Source organism: Herpailurus yagouaroundi, unplaced genomic scaffold, assembly GCF_014898765.1.
Source record: "Herpailurus yagouaroundi ecotype Mexico unplaced genomic scaffold, PumYag 28, whole genome shotgun sequence".
Taxonomy (NCBI): Eukaryota; Metazoa; Chordata; class Mammalia; order Carnivora; family Felidae; genus Herpailurus; species Herpailurus yagouaroundi.
Genome location: NW_024412376.1, coordinates 42,379,888 through 42,394,281, shown reverse-complemented (window position 1 = coordinate 42,394,281; position 14,394 = coordinate 42,379,888). Strand labels below are relative to the sequence as shown.

Sequence of the window (14,394 nt, the reverse complement as noted above, 5' to 3'; positions counted from 1 at the left end):
CTGACTCTGAAACCAATGTGTATTTCAATTCATGTGCCATTTTCTGTGTGTTTTTTTTTTTCCCCTTTGCCATTGTGTTTAAAAAATTAGAAGTGAGGGGCGCCTGGGTGGCTCAGTCAGTCAAGATCTGACTCTTGATCCCAGTTCAGGTCATAATCTTACGATTTGTGAGACCGAGCCCTGTGTCGGGGTCTGCACAGATTATGCAGAGCCTGCTTGGGATTCTTTCTCTCCCATTCTCCCTGCCCTTCCCCTGCTCTCTGTCTCTCTGTCAAAATAAATAGACATAAAAAAAAAAAAAAAACCAGAAGTGACATCCAACATATAGGAAACTTTTTGTCTTTAAATTCAAGGATTTATCAAAGAAGCAGAGAAACAGAAAAAGAGGATTTAACAAAGGAATAAGTTTCCCAGAATCTTCTGTGAACAGCAGATTTAATGCTTTTAAACTGGAGAATCATGTTATGGAAACCTGGTATTCTTCTTTGAAAACAAAATTGTTCTCTATTAGTTTTAAAAGGTATCTTCACTTTAATTTTAAACTGTTTTAATGTTTTATTTATTTTTGAAAGACACAGAGAGAGTGAGAGCGGGGGGGGGGGGGGGAGGGCAGAGAGACAGGGAGACACAGAATCCAAAACAGGCTCCAGGCTCTAAGCTGTCAGCACAGAGCCCCATGCGGGGCTCAAACCCAAGAGATCATGACCTGAGCCCAAATGGATGCTTAACCAACTGAGCCACCCAGATGCCCCTGCACTTTATGAGGACCTTTATATAAACCCATGAATTAACACCAGAAAAGGGAGGTGTTCTTTTCTAATGCTGATCGATATTTTTAACTATAAAAAAGAAAAGATGATATTGGATAAAGGAAAAAACTCATGAATCCAGTTGATTTAAACAGGTCCAGGCAAATAATATATAAACTGTGATTACTTGGTCTCAAGCTATCACATTAAACCAGAAAGTAAATAAAGATCAGAGCAAGTAATGACAGAGAGAGACTGAGATAGAGACACACAGAGACAGAGAAACAGAGGAGAAGAGAAGAAAATGAGAAAAGACAAAGAAAACAAGTATTCCATATAGCTGATGGGACCCCCAAATTTTTCAAAAGTGTCAATTCATGATTTTTAAAGATACACATCTCAATACTTAATGTGACAATAGAGGGACATCATTCTGGAATGTCTGACATTATTCCTATGCAAATCCACCACTCCCCAGTTTGAGAATCTTCCACTATGAGAAGCACATAGGAGAGGCAATACCATTAGCAAGCTGTCTTTCACATCAAATCAATTCCAGCCCATATGCAGATCTCATAACCTTTATTTAGGACATATAGGGTGAATAAATATTTCAGTTACTAGAGCTCTACTGTTATTATAGTGATTTCAACTTTTTCATAATTGAGATGCTTGAGTATTTTCAATTAAGGCTTTTTCTCTTAAAAAAGTGTATATGGCAATTTTAAGCGAAATTGAGTTAAAATTCATTTTATTTCGAGGATTCTGTTGCTGGAGAAATTAAGGGCACTAGGTCCACTTCCAAAGTTATTGATAATCAAAAGCATGTGGAGGTGATTTTAAAAATCCAGACATTCCTGCACCACTTCACTACTGAATCAGAATCCCTGGGGAAGAGTCTCCGTAATCTTTTACTTATTTAATATTATGTCTCTGGGTTTGGAGACCACTGTTCTAGGATGTTGTGAAATCAAGAAAGAGGTTAGGGGCGCCTGGGTGGCGCAGTCGGTTAGGCGTCCGACTTCAGCCAGGTCACGATCTCGCGGTCCGTGAGTTCGAGCCCCGCGTCGGGCTCTGGGCTGATGGCTCAGAGCCTGGAGCCTGTTTCCGATTCTGTGTTTCCCTCTCTCTCTGCCCCTCCCCCGTTCATGCTCTGTCTCTCTCTGTCCCAAAAATAAATAAACGTTGAAAAAAAAAAATTAAAAAAAAAAAAAAAAAGAAAGAGGTTAAATGATTTGAACTAAAAAAAACCAAAACATCCAACATCTGGGCAGGTCTCTGCAGCCACAAACACTAGAGGAACTGAGGCCATACATGTACAGTCTATAAGCACCAGGCACAAATGTCTGTTCTCCAAGGATGCAATGAAACAGAATGCTGTCAAGTTTCTTTCTAGATAAGTAAATCACAAATTAGTAACTTAATGTGCTCTACCTTATTCCTATTATGCGTAGTGATGCATTTAAATTATTAGTCTTTACTTTTTAATTTTTTTTTAACTTTGGTTGTTGGAAAAATAGTTTATTGTAGCCAAAGCTGTAACATAAAAGGGCAATGTTGCCATCTAGTGGCCAATTTGGGACATTAACGAAGCAGACTCTTGTGAAATGCCATGTTGGAAGAAATGAACCCTAAGGAGAGAAGGTAAACAAATTTCAATAACCAAGACTTCACAACTGAAAGAACTCCTCTGTCCTACAGATTACTACCACAAGGCTCTCTGAACCCCCGTGTCAGCTTCTAGTCCTAGGATCACAAGTAATGGTCAAATGACAGCAGAGGTGTGTTTCCTTTGGCTTTTTAAAAACAACATCGTAAACTTTCTCATGCTGGTTTATTTGTATAGGCTTAAAGGTGTATTTTAATACTGGGAGTTTCTCAAACCATTAGGGACGCCATCCTTCACAACCACAGCAAGCCCGTTGCTTTCCTCCGACTGCTCAGTCTGTCTGAACCCATGGCCATTCCCCACCTCTGACAGTTTAGGGATTCTCCTCTAGAAGCCTTTCTTGCCTGAGCCCTCCCACATTCCAAGCATGGGGTCATGTGAAGGAACTGGCCTCCAGTCATGTGAATGAGGGAGATTTCACATCCACACGTATGTGTACACTCTCCATAGAGGTTAGCACACATATGATCAGAAAGAAGGAAAAGGGCATCATTCAAAGAAAAAAAAAAAAAAAACATCATTTGTCAATTTCAGTTATTTTAATTTTAAATATTTGGTTTGATCTAAGTGACCTCAATTAGACCATGATATTTCTTAAAGTTTAATGTTACTCTACCTTAATTTTATTTCTGAAGCTATAAGAGTGGTTAGGGGCAGCCATTATATATGTTTTTGAAAGGTGAAGGGTATAACACTGTCTTTCAAAGAGCTGTAAGATAATTTGTCCTATACACCGAAATAGGGTCTCCTAGAGAAGGATAGACAGGACTATCCTACAGTAGAGTTCCCTCGTGAGCTTCTTAGAGGGACATGTAAGTTACATCTGAGAGTTACCTGCTCCTTGTTTTCATTTGATGGGACACATATCAATCTTTACCTGGCTAAAAGGCATTCTTACTCAAGACTTCCTTCTTCCCAATTGATTTAGGCATCTGTATTGGTTACCCAGTCGTTTGAAAATGAAAAGGTGCCTGACCAGTGAGGACAGAACATTGCTCCCATGTTCCAATCTGTATACACACAGGAAGACCTGCCTAGAGAGAATATGAAAAGATAACCCAGAGAAAATGTAGAGAACACCAGGTTAAAAGCAGTCTTCCAGATTATATTACAAACTTCTGGCCAGTGAGGCCTTAAATATAGTGTTTATTGAATAATTACATGAAAGAGAGAGAGAGATTACTATATGTCAGATACCATTCTTTACGCTTTACATAAATTTAAGTCTTTTAATCATCAGAACAACCTAGGAAGTAGGTGCTTTAATCATCCCCACTTTACAGATGAGGAAATTAAGGCATAGCAGGATTAAATGACCTGTCCAAGGCAACAGAGCCAACAATTACAGGAATGTAATTTGATTCAGGTCATCTGTCTTCAGAGTCCATGCTAGAATCTAACTGCTGTACAAAACCACCTTAGTCTATGGACCCTCAGCCTTCTCAAAGAATTAGAATTCAGTAAAACACAAGTAAAATCACACGGAACAATAAATACTCCTGGACTGACTTAAAGGCTTTGGTGGATCTACAGTCCCTCTGGCTCCTCCATAAGAATGCTAGTCCTCATCACAAAGTACTAAACCAGGTAGATCACAATAAGATTAGGCTGTGTCTGCATTAGGACTCACAGGCAACAGATGAGGTCCATGATCAAAATTCAAGCCGTTCCAGACTTTAGAAGCTGCATTTTAAATTTCCTTTCTTGTACTGATTTATTGCATTGCTTTTTTGCCACTCTCAAAATTATGACACTGCAGCAGAAGGAAAACGCTAGGATTCTCCGGGTTTTTGGTGGCCTGGACATCAAATACATAGATATATACACATATATGCTTATTCTATAAATGCTTATTGGGCACCCACTATGTGCTAGGGATTTGCTTGATGCTGTTGGGGATGGAAAGATAAATGACAAGCCACTGCAATCAAGATTTTAAAAAGATGTAAAAATAACTGATAACACAATGACGTAAGTGATTCTAAATGAGAGGCACGGAGCCATGGGTCTTGTGAATCCTGTAATTCTCTGGGGGCCAGAACTAGTCTACAACTTGACCACAATGGATTAAAAGCATTTTTGGAACACATAATTCACTGACTCACAAAAAACACACACTAGATCTTAGCTTAAAATTCACCAAGCAACCACAGTACTGTAGAGAGGTACAAAGGATGCAAACAAGAGAATGCAATTATGTGGAGGAAGCAAGATCAAGAAGAAGCACCCAGGAAGAACAATTAAAACATGCTTATTAACTCCACCATTAAACCATGGCTCTGACATCCTTCCAGTACACAAGGGGTTTGATATCAGATTCAGGTTAAAGTTTCTCCTGACTTCATTTTAATCAACAGTATCTTATAAAACTTGTCTAGAATGCCCCTTAGTTTTTTACCCACTCCTGAACAAACCACACATTCCCCCTCACCAGAACTGTTATTAAAGACTGCCAGCCACCCAGGCCCCTCTCTCTACCTAGTCCTTGTCTCAGGCCCTTTCATCACTCTGTAAATGCCATCTGCTTCTGTGGCAGGGAAGGTCCCACAAAGATTACTCACATTAGGTTAAAAGACTCGCCAGACTTCACAGAGCATGCTGTCCTAAAGCATAAAATAAAGGCAAAAGTTATGGTGCACTGAGAGAAAGTGCATGTCAGCATGGGAACCTGAACAGCCTTCCAGGCAAAATTCTCCGGGATTATTCTTATTTGCTGAAGTAGTTGCTTGCTTGGTCTCTGGATTAAACCGCTAAAATTTTACTATGTATCTTGGCTTTCCAAGACCTGCAGGCAGAAATTCACAGTAGGGTCTTTTATGCCCCCAGGTCATATTAACCAAGCCAGGCCAACTGGTTCCATCAGGTGAAATCTACTGAAAAACAATCTGGCCTAGGGTTTCACCAGGGGAGTTTTGGACTATAAACAGAACGTCATAAATCATTAGTAAACTGGTGCGCTTGCCCATTAACCTTAAATTGACCAAGAGTCAAAGCTAAACATCCAGCCATCCATGGAAATAGCATAGGGCTGCTTCAGTCCAGCTGTAAAATAACTTTACAACAGAGGCGCTCTGGTTGCAAGCAAACAAACTGATTTTGATTAACTTAAGCAAAGAGGAATTTACTTGGAGGAATCTCACATGAGAGGCAAGAGAACTGTTTTTGAGCACAGATATTTAACAAGGTGGTTCCCAGGCAAGGAGGCAGGAATTTCCAGGACCTGATGGATTTCCCACCAATTTTCCTGTCCTTTAGCTCATTTCAGAATTCAACTGTATGGGGAAGGGGAGATTTCAATAGCTAAAGGTGCACCTGCTTCCCTGTCTAGGGAAGGTTTGGACTCCTGATAGCAGTTGAACTACACTAGGTGAAAGGTAATTCCTGAGAAGAAAATTGACTGTTATCAGAAAGGCAAAATGCATTCCGGGTTATCAAAGCCCAACCAATGTTCACCACCTTTGTAAGTGAAAAGTTTCAGGCAATTCAAGTAAAGTACTTTATGTCTAAGACAACAGCATAAATTCACTTGTTTATGAAAACAGTATTTTCCTCTTCCTATGTTACACCCTCCATCCACCAACACTCACACACATCTATTTTCATTTTAGAGAAAAGTATATACTGGCTGGTATGAAAGAAAAAAATAGCTGATGGTTTTAAAATAGTTTTTCCTGCTATAAAATTGATATATGCTGGGGCATCTGGGTGGCTCAGTCGATTGAGCATCAGGCTCTTGATTTCAGCTCAGGTCATGATCTCATGTTTGTGAGATCAAGCCCTGCATTGGGCTCTGCACTGACAGCATGGATCCTGCTTGGGATTCTCTCTCTCTCCCTCTCTCTCTCTCCCTCCCCTGGTCTCTCTCTCTCTTTCTCTCTCTCTCAAGATAAATAAACTTTAAAGAAAAAAACTTATACATGCCCATTAGAGAATATTTGAAAGTGAAGAAAATGTTAAGGAAAACAGTTAAAATTACTTATAATCTTACCACATAGAGGTAGATTCCTACAAACATTTTGTTACATTTCCTTCCAGGTTTTATGTTGTTATTACAGTTTTTCCTATACATTTGAATGTATAAACATTCACCTATGACTATATCGTTATATAATTTGGACCATGTAGTTTCTTCAGGGTTTTGTTGGGTTTTTTGCCTCCTTTTTTTTTTAAACTTTGTTTCAACAAACATTTTTAAATCATTACATTTTATTCAGATTTATGATTTTCCCCCTCTATATGCACATGTATTTTTTTTTCTTTTTTTTTTTTTTAAATTTTTTTTTCAACGTTTTTATTTATTTTTGGGACAGAGAGAGACAGAGCATGAACGGGGGAGGGGCAGAGAGAGAGGGAGACACAGAATCGGAAACAGGCTCCAGGCTCCGAGCCACCAGCCCAGAGCCCGACGTGGGGCTCGAACTCTCGGACCGCGAGATCGTGACCTGGCTGAAGTCGGACGCTTAACCGACTGCGCCACCCAGGCGCCCCGCACATGTATTTTTTAAACATTTCTATTTCTGGTGGCTTTTCAAGAGCCACGTAGGATAACTGTAGCTAAAAAAACTGTGAAGAGAAAAATCAACTCTATGACCTAAAGTAACCCTGTAAGAGGGTGCCCGTAATGGGAAGGGGTTGGAAATCAGCCCCGGAGCTTGCCAGGAAGAGGCAAAGAGGGCACAAGCCAGAAGAAATCAAATGATTTAGCAAGAGCGGGGGTTACAAAAAATAGCACAGAGTCAAGGAACTGCCCAGCCAGCCACTTCTGAGAAAGAAAACACTATTAATAACAAAACTCGAGGTTCTGGCATCAATTCAACTCATATCTTAGTCCTCTCCCACCTTCAGGACTCAGTCTCCCACCCACTGACAACTGCTGTATTTGCTGGTGTCTCCATACCCTTGCCGACCCACTAAGGACCTAATTACAACCAGGGAAGGTCAGCACATGCACATGCACTGGGAGACACACATGCACAGAGGGGTTTTCTGAGAACTGAACTGGTGAAGACAGTATGAGGCACCACCATGAGAACCAGCGCTACTCTCCTCCTGGCTCCCTAGTCAGGGCTGTGCCTCATCCAGAGACAGGAGCATGTGTGAAAACTGAAGAACTGGGTGTTTCCCTTTCTTCCTTCTTTTCTTTTTGCCATTCCTTTCTTTCTTTTCTTTCCCTTTCTTCCTTCCTTCTTCCCTCCCTCTCTCTTTCCTTCCTTCCTTCCTCTTTCTTTCTTTTCTTTCTTTTCTCTTTCTTTCTTCCTTCCTCCCTCCCTCTCTTTCCTTCCTTCCTCTCTCTCTCTTTTTCTTGCTTTCTTTCCTCTTTCTTTCTTTCTCCACAATAAAGTGATAACAGGAATATTTTTTCCTCTTCTGGAAATTACTGAGCTCCTTCTGTTGGTTAACAAGGTTAATACTAAGCCTAAACATGAATTAGGCTTCATACAATATGATACATAAGCAGAGCCATCTCGCACCAAACCCACATTATCAATGTGTAATGTCTAGATCCTGGGGGGTAAACTCCTGGTTAGTAACAGCACAGAAGGATCCCAAATTTATTCACACTACAATCATATGTAAAGAAACTACAGATTTCCACTTCCCCCTTTAATTGAGTCTCTTTTTCATAGATCTCTGGAGGGGACCTTAGTCAACCTTGGTCTGGCACAATACCTAAAACTACCCGTTAAGTAAATGCCTTATCTTTTCAGGTCAAGGTCAGTCTCAAATGTCACTCTAGATCATCTCTGGTTTTATTAGCAAGGAATGTGGCCTACATGATCATATGGTGACAGAGGGCACAGGTGGTCCATGGAACCAGGTGGCATCCTCTACATCTTCATGGACTGTTAGGTATAGTGACTTACTCAGGCTGGATGTAAACACTGAGTTGTGAGGACTTCATCTCTGGGCTTCTTGCGGCATCTTCTATGGGAAAACTGTATTGTTTTCAGGCTTCACATTTAGGATTCTGTGGAGCCAGTCCATGTTCCAGGCTTCAGTTTGCCTTTCACGTGTGCTACAGAACCATCAGAGTTTCTGCCTCACCTTCCTCTGCCCTTGGCTGGGCTTTCTGCTCTGCTGTGGGGTCATCACCTTGACCCTTGGCCCACTGGAGCTCCACTGGCTACTGGCGTGTGGGGCTTTCTGCAGATTGAATGTTTGTGATCCCCCAAACCACCTCCAAAATTCATATGCCAAAATCCTAACTCCCAAGATGATGAAGTTAGGACATGAGGCCTCTGGAGTTCCTTAGATCATGAAGGTGGAACCCTCATGAATGAGTTCAGTGCCTTTATAAAAGAGGCTCCAGAGGGATCCCTCACCCCTTTCTCAGTCTTGAGCTCCCCACAGCCTGGCTTACAAACAGAAGTTAGGAAAATCAGCTTTGAGATTCATGCCTCTCTATGCCATTGGTTCGTTGTTTATTTTATTTTGAGAGAGAAAGAGCACAAGCAGAGGAGCAACAGAGTGAGAAGGAGAGAGAGAGAGAGAGAGAGAGAGAGAGAGAGAGAGAGAATCCCAAGCAGGCTCATGCTGCCAGCACAGAGCCCAATGCAGGGCTCGAATCCACGAACCATGAGATCATGACCTGAGCTGAAGTCAAGAGTCAGTGATTAACCAACCAAGCCACCAAGGCACCCCTCTAGGCCACTGGTTCTTAGTGAAGGTAGAATGGCCCACTAGAAGGCAGTTGGGAAAACTGTGGGGTTATTTATGTTGTCACAAAAATCGGGGAGGTGAGTTACTGGCATTTAGTAGAATGAGGTCAAGGATGATCATCATCCTGTAACAAAGGAGGCAGTCCCATAGCGAAAAATCATTCTGTCCAAAGTGTGTACAGGGGTAAAATGTGTTTATAATTTTCTGAGCTTAAAACCTAATTCCAACCACGTCTCTGCATGGTTTAAATATAAACTATATATTTAATTTATATAAACCAACATCAAATTACCAGTAATGCAACTTAACACCTAAGTGAGGAGAGATCATCCTTTGCCTTGTTTGAAATATTACAAAGAGTTTGTCACTATTTCAAAAAGTCGCCAAGAGCAGTACTACTCACGGCACGTAAGTCATGCTGCTACGTGGCTCTGCATGGTTAGCTGTCACCCCCAGGGCGGTCGTGGAGGCACAGCATCCAGGGTGCAGTGGTAGCCAAACTGCATATGAAATGCATTGTACGTCTGATTCTTTTTCCTATTTCTCCCTGCTGGTTCAACTGGAGCTCTACACTGCTGTCGGAAGAATGGAGAAGATAGCTTATGTTAGCTTAAAATTTAATTTTAAGATAATAAAGAGGGAATAAAAATATTTGTCATCTGAAGAGGCTGGAATCAGATAAAGTTAAGCGCCACTGCTCTTGGCATCCCCACCCTCCCTTTTCGTATCGAGCACTTACTATGTGTCAGATGCTAAATGTTTTCCAGACTTGCTCTCCTTTACTTTTCTCAACTATCCCGTGAGGCAAACATTATCATCCTTGTTCTACAGATGATGGAACTGAAGCCTAGAGAATCTAAGTAAACCAGAAGGTGGAAAAGCTCAGATTCAAATTCAAGTCTGACCACAAGGCCTGGCATCTTAACCATTTCACATATTCAATATAAAGAAAATGAAAAAAGACCATCTTTTGTAAATTTTACTGACAATTACATTTCTATTTACATAGTTTAATAACCTGTCCTTTGAAAATATTTATGAGGCAATTAAAAGGAGCAGCAACCAAGAATGAGAGTCTTCTGTTTTAACGAACCTTCTGTGGAATCCTTTATGAACTGTGATACCAAATTACCTTACTTACTATATCCCTGTGCTCTGATAACCTCCTGCAGGTTTTATGTGGGAAAAATACTAATCCTTACAATGTAAGTTATCAGCTAACAATTTTAAATGCGATAGAAGAGAGACTTTCATCCACGAAACCCAAAGTACTTTAGCAGCACTGGTCCTCTATGAAAACCAGTCCTACCTGCTAATGACAAAGAAAGATAATGAGTGCTTATCCACCCACGCTGTCCCCTGACAGAAGACTCAGATCATGGAGCACCTAAAAAGTACTCATCCAGTTTCAGAGAAGGGTTTGGGTCAGAAGCTGTCTTGCACCTAGGTTGACAGAGAACCTTGGCTGATAAAAAAGGACAAGGCTGATTGCTTTTCATCAAGCGCCTGCTATATACTCATCACTTTAGTTATGTTATTTCTCTAAAACCCCATGACAACCTATGTGTCAGGTGTCATAACCCTCATTGTACAGATAAAAACATAAGGGCTCTTACGAGGTTGTGTAAGTGGCCCGAGCATCCAATTAACAGAGTGTACCAGCTGGGATTTGAGCCCAGCTATGTGCCATTATGATTGCTTTTACTCAACCTCAAGTATGGGGGGATCTTGAACCCCACCACAATTACTATGTCATAGAGGAGCTTTAGAGCGGGTGGGGGAGGCTTTGGATTAAACCTCCAGTTAAGTTTTTAGACACCTCAGGAGTCTAATTTCTAGGGAATGTCCCCAACTGTGTTCAACAGACTAGAATGTAGCTGGAACCCAAGAAGTTGACATGCCACTTCGGTGGTGGGAAAGTTTCTTGCAAAATCCATCAGTAACAGGAAAGCTTGAGTATGCTCTTTAATAAAATGAAAAATGATGGGGCAGGAAATTCCCAGAACTGTTTCCCTACCTTCCACCATTCTTTTCATTTTTGGTGTTGCTGTTAGGTTGTTCCCATTTCTTAGAAAACCCATGTCACTGCTGAGAAACTCTTCTTCAAAAGCAGCTATGACTTTCATATTCTCATCACCTTCTTCATTTGTTCTGAGACAGAGCCTTACAAAGTTAAACTGAAAATAAAAAAGGTAAATATAAAGGCAGCAGCCACTGGGTGTCACTGATTTACCACTTGAATATACCTTGTCCCACATTTCTATCGCAGGAGAAAACCTGGTCTTTTCAGTGGAATATTTTGAAACCCTTCATGTTCTTGAGTGCTCAAGATAAATATAGAAGAGTTTGAAATAGAAGAGTCTTATGACACTGAAAAGACATTGTTCTCTGTTGTAAACTATTCATAACTGTAATAATAGTCCCATTTTAGAGATGGATACAGTGAAACAGAGCAAGCTAACATCAAGGATGGCAGAGAACACATTCCTGAACTTTATCTTTTAAACTGAGACCTCAATGGTTTATTTTAAGATACTTCTCTAAAGCCAGGGACACAGAACCTATTACCTTTTCCTTGTCCCCACCTCCCAATTCTATACCTAAGAAGAGAAAAAAGAAATCATTTCAGAACATCTGAACATCTGGGGATTGAGATTATGTTCCAAGCTCCTACAAATGGTGTCAGAAGTTATATAATTTATCAGCTATCTATTCTGAGCCTGGAACATTCATAGCGCTATCTCATTTAATGCTCACCACAAAACAGCTCAGAGGTTGTCCTTACCCCCAAATGAAAAAAACTAGAGATCAGAGAGGGTAAACAACTTGTGTAAGATCACAAAGGAAGCAAGATAAAGATTTCAGATTTAAACCCCCATTTTTGGTCCCCCATGCCATGCTCATTCTGCCATCCTGGGCCATATCTCTTTAGAAATGCTATCTTTACTTTGGACATATCCCTTTCAAAACCACCTAATGTGGTTCCACACCTTTGGTTGACCAAGTAGTAGATGATAAAGACATTACAGACAAGACAACGGTATGTTTTGTGTTTTAGGATTATTTCCCAGATAATTGCTGAGGGGATCACTTATAGTCCCTCACTGCACAAAAATTACAAATCCCCCCCCTCCCCAAACTCCTCAAGGTGATGTTCTGGCCTGGGATTTAGTTTCTCCAGATACTCCGCTGTCTAAGCAAGCTATTAGCTCTTTCTATAGTGGATGTGTTCCTGCTCTCATTTTTGGCTTAACAATACCCATCCATCTGGGTAATCCTTCTTTAGGTTAAAGAGTGGTAGAGAGCTTTGGGGTTGTTTATCTTCCAAATAGGTAGAGCAACAGCCCAGCAAAGCTGTAAGCGCATAAGCTTCCTGATTCTTCCTTGCCAAAACAATTAAGCTCAGAGCCAGAGGCTTTCTCTGGGGGAGATAAGATAGTATGTCCACATCACCATTAACTCCTGCCAAGTTCCTGCTCTGCAAAGAAGCCAGCTTTCTAGTTGGTGGCCTTCTGATGCCTCACCTCCCTGAATCACACCTCAACTGTGGATTTTCCCTTCCTTTAACCCAAAGTCAAAACACCATGACTTCTTTGCTTTCCACTTTCTCACCCCAAATCCTTGGGTTTCTTTTCAGACCTGGTTATGGTGGCAACTTTTCTACTGACCCCATATAATCTGGCAAATAATCTCATCACTTTGTATTTTAAAAAAGAATGTTTCTAAAGTAAAACTCTTGTTTTCCTTTCCAATCTTCATTTTAAGGAAGCAGTAATATTTTTCTTGTACTCAGCAATTCCCAGGTGTCTGGGGGATAAAAGGAACCTTTTCTTCCTTTCTTCTCCCCCTGGTGCTTGCTTTTTCTCCTAGTCCTTTCACCCCAATCTGCTGGATAACAACATCAAAATACACCTGGAAAACACACACAACTCAAGCTCCAACTCTTGATGACCACTTACGAAACAGAGATGAAGTAACTGTACAAAATATGCCATCTAGTTGAAACTTGATTCTCTTTTCTTTATTAAAAATAATATTCTTTATATCTTAAGATATCTTAAGATATATCTTATATCTTTACCTAAACTTTATCTTAAAACTTAGACTTACAGTAAAAAATGCAAATAATATGTATTTTTAATGACGGGCCTCTCTGCTGCCCACAGGAACCTGGTTGTTGGCTGGAGTACAGGTATGAATGATCAAGAAGTGTGGGGAAGGAGTTGTACATGCTTATATTACACGCTAGGGCATCTGTGCACGGACAAAGATTTGGCCTCTTTTTGCCCTAAATTTTTAATATTAGCATCTCCCATCTTGTTCCGCTTTCAAGTCAGCTGGCCTTGTAGAAGTATCAGTAAGGCTCTGTATAAGCTGGCCCCACCACCACCATCCCCAAATCTTCCCTCGGTTAACCTCTGCAGAGCACTATCCTCACTCCAGACTTAGATGCCTTATACTGTGCATCACTTCATTCATCCTACACACATATGCTAAGTGACCAGTCTATTCTAGGCCCTGACTTCACATTTTTACTTCTGGGTAATGCTCCCCACCCCCTCTTCAGTCTTCTAATGGCACTACTGGTGAAGGAAGTGGTTCAAAGTCACATAACCAAGAATGGGCAGAGGAAAGATTCAGAGCAAAAGTGGAAGCTGTGAACCAACACATGGTGCCAGCTCTGGGGTCTATTACCCTTAAATCAGGAGGCCTTTTCCTCTCCCATTCCCGTTCTTTCCTTTCTTCACCTAATAGTTCTCCTGAAAGACAAAGTCAATTGAAAATGAAACAGAATGAAGTACCTTAAGCTAGTGGATGGTTGAAACGAGGAGGCATTAATACAGATGAGTGCTTTGCTGTCTTAAAATCAATGAATACTACATACAATCTGACATGCAGTCATCTCTGCATTTATATCTCCATGATATCCCCTTCCTTTGCCATTGTATGTCAGCCATCCATCATTACAAAGATCAGCATCATTATCCAGGGAAAGAAAGCCATTTTAGGAAAATATGTTCATTTGGAGAACATGCCTCCTGAACACAGGTAGTGGGTCTCATTCCCTTTCTGGGATCAGGGCAGGATGAGAGCACGAGGGGAAATAACTGAATCTTCGTTTTTGGCAAGGTCCGTCATCAAAATTCTCTCACTTTCATAATCCACATGAACAATTGATTTATTTTTCACTGTTGGCATAATTATACTTGTAAGCATGTTGGTAGTGTGTAGGAAGACCAACAACGCATTCCACGTATTCCTGTATTATCATCTGGACCGTCTTTGGCTGACCCTAGTTGTAGGCACACAGCCCTC

At 40.8% G+C, this 14,394-nt stretch overlaps 1 protein-coding gene across 2 annotated transcripts in view; it reads right to left on the bottom strand.

The window, feature by feature from the left end:
• Positions 1-5,273, bottom strand: part of TTC29 (tetratricopeptide repeat domain 29) — a 431,955-nt gene extending 426,682 nt beyond the window's left edge. Inside the window, exon 1 of one of the 2 annotated variants that reach the window (XM_040472852.1) lies at positions 4,980-5,273. The gene's annotated coding sequence lies outside the window, so the exon portion shown is untranslated. The remainder of the gene's footprint in view (positions 1-4,979) is intronic. The other variant, XM_040472844.1, reaches the window with a different exon arrangement.
• Positions 5,274-14,394: the final 9,121 nt, after the last annotated feature.